The sequence below is a fragment of the Lygodium microphyllum genome, chromosome 1, assembly GCF_053477565.2.
Source record: "Lygodium microphyllum isolate KBCC chromosome 1, Lygodium_microphyllum_v1.1.10, whole genome shotgun sequence".
Taxonomy (NCBI): domain Eukaryota; kingdom Viridiplantae; phylum Streptophyta; class Polypodiopsida; order Schizaeales; family Lygodiaceae; genus Lygodium; species Lygodium microphyllum.
This window is the reverse complement of record NC_141135.1, coordinates 136,629,252-136,635,171: the sequence shown is the minus strand read 5'-3', so window position 1 is coordinate 136,635,171 and position 5,920 is coordinate 136,629,252.

Below are 5,920 nucleotides of genomic sequence, written 5' to 3'. Positions count from 1 at the left end.
AGCTGCCCACCGGTTTGTATACCTTCAAACTAGCCTAAAGAGGATCAAGTGGTTGAAAGACTTGGAAGTCGAGAAGCTATTCATTTTTGTGGAGGCTCACGTAAATTCAACTTTACATATTCGAGGTCGGAGGGTTGAACTGAACTCATATGTATATGAGGAAGTAACCCGTGTAATCCCCACCGACGACAGGATTAAAATGTTGGGGTGCCATGAGAAGAATGGGTTCCAAAGGAAAGGATACCCTAAACTTCCAATGATTTACCGATTCTTGGAGATCCATGACCCAAAAACATACTATTATACATTTCCTGTAGATAAATGTAGTACAACATTATTCTCCCTAAACTAAATGTACATAGTTGGCTTATCATCCCAAGACATGTATTCTGAAAGGGCTATGTCCATATAAATATAAATAAGAGTTCTTTTTATCAATGTGTGATTGTGCATGAGAATAGATAAAAAGTTAAGTAGTTAGATTGCTTGGTTGATAGTGAAAATGGAGATGAAATATAAATCATAACGATTATCGTATAATAACATTAAGAAACCTTTATCCAGGCACAACCCCAAGTATAATAACGATTATCACCGAAGGATCTGTTACCTGGGAGAAGCTAAAGAAAGCCGTGCAGGGAAGATACTTACCACCTGCATATCGCACGCAGAAAATGAATGAGTTCTATGAGCTAAAACAGCAGGGGCTCACTCTTGACGCATACTACTCTAAATTCGTCTCACCTCAAAAGTATCCGCCATAGATGGACATGACACAGCAGGTGTCAAAAATTTGTGCTAGTTTAAATCCACCAGTAAATACCCGTCTCGAACCTATGCGTCCATCAGATCTTCAGGATGCTCTCATTCAAGCTGCACCTATAATTTATGAGGTGCAGGCTAGACCAAGGGGTAACAAAACTTGGTCTTATAATGACCCGAATAGAGGAGCATTTAGGCCTCAATTGAAGGGAGTTCAAGGTCAGAATCAGGGATAAAGAAAGAAAGCAAGGACTAATAACGTCAACAACTTTGTTCCTACTCAAAGCAATGGTCGAAACCTCCGCTATTTCCATTGGAATGAGCCCGGTCATTTCAAGAGGCAAAGTCCCAAGTTTGGAGGAGGACATCGCCAAGCACCTTTCCAAGGAACGAGCCGTGGTCAGGGAGCCGCTACCCGAGGCAAGGGAAGAACTGCCTGCACTGCCAATAGGCAAATGAGGGAAGAAAAAGAAGATCCGACCATGGAAGCAAAATTTGAAAGAGCCACTCTACACAAGAAAGGCCCGAATCGCCAGTTCTTGATGATTTAGACACCCTCAGACTATCAAGGTAAAAGTTTCAAGACCTTGATTGATTGTGGCAGTACGCATTCCCTTATCTCACAAGCTTGTGCAAAAAGATTAGGAGTAGCCACAGTAGGAGTACCTACCTTGCTTGTGAAATTGGCGAATGGTCATGAGGTTACTTCTACCAGGCAAACTGCTAAGGTGGAATTCTTTCTAGGAGGAAAGACGACTTCGGTCAAATTCAAAGTCATGAATTTAGGTATCCATGAGTGTCTACTCGGAATGGATTGGCTTTAACCTAATGACGCCCATATTCATTGTGGAAAGGGCCAAGTTTCCTTTCGAAACTCTGAAAGTGAATTAGTCACAACTCAAGGAGAGGCTGGAAGTCCAAAAATTCAATTGGTCAAAGCATCTCGGATAATAAAGGGAGTTAGAAAAGGACTACCTGTCTACTTAATTAAGCTCAACAAGTTAGATCAGAAGCAAGAGTCTAGTGAAGGACCTTTTTGGCTAAAGGAATACGCGGACGTATTTCCTAAAGAATTGACAGAACTTCCGCCTCAAAGAGAAGTGGTTCATGAGATCAAGCTAGTACCAGGAGCTGCACCAATTGGAAAGAGATCTTATAGGATGTCTATACCAGAAGCAATTGAGCTAAAGGAACAACTCAAGCAACTGCTAGATCAGGGCCACATCCGTCCTAGTAGTTCACCATGGGGAGCTCCAGTACTATACCAGAAAAAGAAAGATGGAACACTCAACTATGTATTGATTACAGAGGGTCGAATCAATCAACTGTAAAAAACAAGTACCCTATTCCTAGAATAGATGAGATTCTTGATCGTCTTCAGGATGCAAAGATCTTCTCCAAGATTGATCTTAGGTCGGGTTACTATCAGATAAGGATCAAGGAAGAATATATCCCCAAGACGGCCTTCAATACAAGATATGGACACTTTGAGTTCCTAGTTATGTCATTTGGGCTTACGAATGCACTTACCACCTTCAATAGGTTAATGTAGGATATTTTTAGGCCATATCTTGATGATTTTGTGCTCGTCTTCTTCGACGACACTCTAGTCTATTCTAAACAGGAAGAAGATCATGAACCCCAACTTTGGATTGTCCTTGAGACAATGAGGGCACATAAGCTGCATGCTAAGTTGAAGGAGTGTGCATTCTTCAAACATCAGATTGAATATCTGGGATTCATCATATCGGTAGAAGGAATCTTAGTGGACCCAGCCAAGGTCAGAGATGTGCTAGAATGGCCAATACCAACAACTATCAAAGAAATACGCAGCTTTCTTGGATTGAAAGGATGGTATAGGGTCTTTAAAAAAGACTATGCTTTGATTGCAGCACCTCTGGCGGACTTATTGAAGAAGCAAACATCCATTGCATGGTCAACTCTCGAACAAACCAGCTTTGATAGACTGAAGAAAAGTTTGGTATTAGTACCTATCCTAAAACTTCCAAACCTCAATAAGGAGTTCAAGATAGTAATTGATGCTAGCACACTTGCCTTAAGATGTGTGCTCATGCAGGAAAGTCATCCTGTAGCATACTCTTCAAGGAAGCTGAAGAGTCATGAGAATAATTATGCTACCCATGATCTCGAATTGTTAGTTGTCATCCATGCTCTAAAGCTTTGGAGACACTACTTGTTGGGTAACAAGTTTACTCTAGTGACTGATCATAAGAGTCTCAAGTGGATCTTTACCCAGAACGAGCTCAATATGAGGCAACGTCGGTGGATTGAAGTGCTGGAGAAGTATGACTTTGAAGTTAAGTACCGACTAGGAAAAGAGAATGTAGTTGCCGATGCACTTAGTCGCAAGGCATTCCTTAATTCCCTAATCTTGCAAAACCCATCAACGGCTAGATCTCTAGCTACAAAAGTATCTATGCCAAACAATCCAATACTTGAGTTAGCTAGAGAGGAAGCATGCCATGATCCAGCTTATCAAACGATGCTAAGGGAAATCTCTATCAAGGATCAGGATCAAAAGCTGCAGGCTAAGTATCATGAATTCTCTATCAATAGTGGACTTGTCTACTATAGAATGAGGTTGTGTATACCGGCAAGTTAGTCACTTAAGCAGAAGATATTGTGGGAGTCTCATGATTTCCCTTTCTCAGGACATCTTGGCTATGCCAAAACTCTCAATGCAGTTAGGAAGAGCTACCGTTGGGAGAGGATTAAAGGTGATGTTCTCAAATATGTCACTGAGTGTTTGTCTTGTCAACATATCAAAGCCGAACATGTCAAAATGCCAAAGTTGCAACCACTTGACATTCATCAGTATGGATTTTGTTGTTGGCCTACCCCAAGTCCAGGGAGGATACAAATCCATCATGGCTGTGGTTGAGATGCTTACTAAGGTTGCACATCTTATTCCAGTAAAGACAAATTATAGAGCATCAAACATTGCAACATTTTTTATCAAGGAGATATTCAATCTACATGGGCTTCCTAGAAGAATCATTAGTGATCGTGATTCTCTCTTCACATTGCACTTCTGGAGAGCTATCTTTGAAGCCATTGGCACTCAACTCTGTTTTAGCATAGCTTACCATCCCCAAACGGATGGTCAAATGGAGTGGGTTAGTCAAGTCATTGAGGATATGCTTAGGGCATACTGCGGTCGTGAACCAAAAAGGTGGATTCAATACTTACCTTTGGTTGAATTTTCCTACAATTCTTCTTATCAACAAAGCATTCAAATGACCCCTTTCCAAGCATTGTATGGTCATGACTGTCGAAGTCCCCTAAACTTCTCGGATCCAACCTTGAGGGTTGAAGCTTCAAGGTAGATGTTGGAAGAGATGGATAACCAAATAAAGTCAATAAGACAGGACATCCAAGTCGCCAAGATAGACAGAAGGCATACATGGGCTTGAAGCGTCAAGATAGAATCTTCGAGGAAGGATATATGGTCTTCATTCGCGTACTCCCAAAGAAGTGTTCTCTATCCTTAAGAGATTGCAAGAAGCTAAGTCCAAGTTATTGTGGACTGTACAAGATCCTCAAGTGCCTAGAACCTAATGCTTATAGACTGCAACTCCCTAGAACCTAAAGGTTCATAATGTATTCCATATCAGCCTATTAAAGAAGTATGTACCTAATCCTAACCATGTACTTGATGATCAACAAGTTGTAATGCCTAGTCAAGGAGTCCTTGAACTAAGGCTTGACAGGATCTTAGATGTTAGGGAGAGACAACTGAGATCCAGAACCTTGAGAGAATGCCTCATCCAGTGGAAGGATTATCCTGAGGAGGATGCCACTTGGATTAATGAAAGCACTCGCAACCATCAATATCCCCAGTTTATCTTGAGATGAGGACATCTCGAATCCTCCAAGGGGGAGAGAATGTAATATTTCTACCGAAAATATATATTGAGGCCATGTAAATTCTCGGCAAAAGACAATGCCGGCATTGGGTCCCACACGGTACAAACTTATATATGAAGTATCATTATCTCCTTCTGCAAAAAAAACCGGGACTACGAAACCGCATATGTCGCATGAATCCCCTCTTGTGAAGAGGTCATGGGAATAATATTTGAAATGATTAATGACAATTTTTTTTTAAATAATCCCTCTCTCCTCCAGCCGATTGTCGTGCTGGAGGAGAAGGCAATAGCATGGGGTGAGCAAGCTCCTTGATGGAGCTTGCTGAAGGTAGGAGGCCATGCATTATGGCCGCATAAGGGCGGGAATAATCCCTCCCTCAGCTATAAAAACCATGGGACACGATAATCAAGGATGAGGAAAATACACTGTTGCTGCCATAATGGTGAGAGAAAGGGAGAAGATTGTCACGTTGCTACGGCTGAGGGACAACATCCGTGAGGGAGAGTGTGAGTGTGGAGAGAGGTGGAGGGATAGACTACCGTTGCGGCCGTTGAGCGATGGTGGAGTCATTGAGACGCTGCAACTAAGAAGGAAGGAGGGTCATGGAGATTCAGCTCTGCCGCCTCCGCCATAGAGAAAACACCCCAGCAGCCGCTTTTGAACTGTTGCTGCTATCCGCCACAGCCGCTCCTGGCCGTCATCACGCTGCTTAGGAGGAGTCATCTTTCTCCACGTGGCCCTTTTTGGAAGCTTCTAGAAGCTTCAAAAGGGGGCTGACATAAGCCCCCTTTAATATAACACCCCCCACTACAAATTCTTCTTGTGGCCTCCCTCCTAGCCCTGATTCATGTGGGCTTGCTAAAACACCCCCTGCCCTGGGAATCCAAAGCCCCTTCATGTGCCTCTTTCATACCCTTTGTCCCCCATACAAAATCCACTCTTAAGGGTCTTCTACACCCTTTTCCCCCCTTTCCGAGGGTCTTTAGGAAGCCTTAGCTAAGTGGTATGGTATTCCCTCCTCCTCGGGATTCAAGAAAAGCCCCCTTCCCGTGGCTTTAATAAGCCCTACCATCGAAGGACTTTAAACCCCCCCTCCCCCCAGGATCTATAACCCTCTCCGTGGGTTTTTCCCAACACCCGGAATTCAAAGGGCCCTAATCCTTGCTTGTGGTCTCCTTCAAAAGGCCCTTTCCGTGTTGTCCCATCCAAGCTTATATAAACCCCATTAAGTTTTTCCCCTCGCATTCTTACACAAGGGTTCATCTTA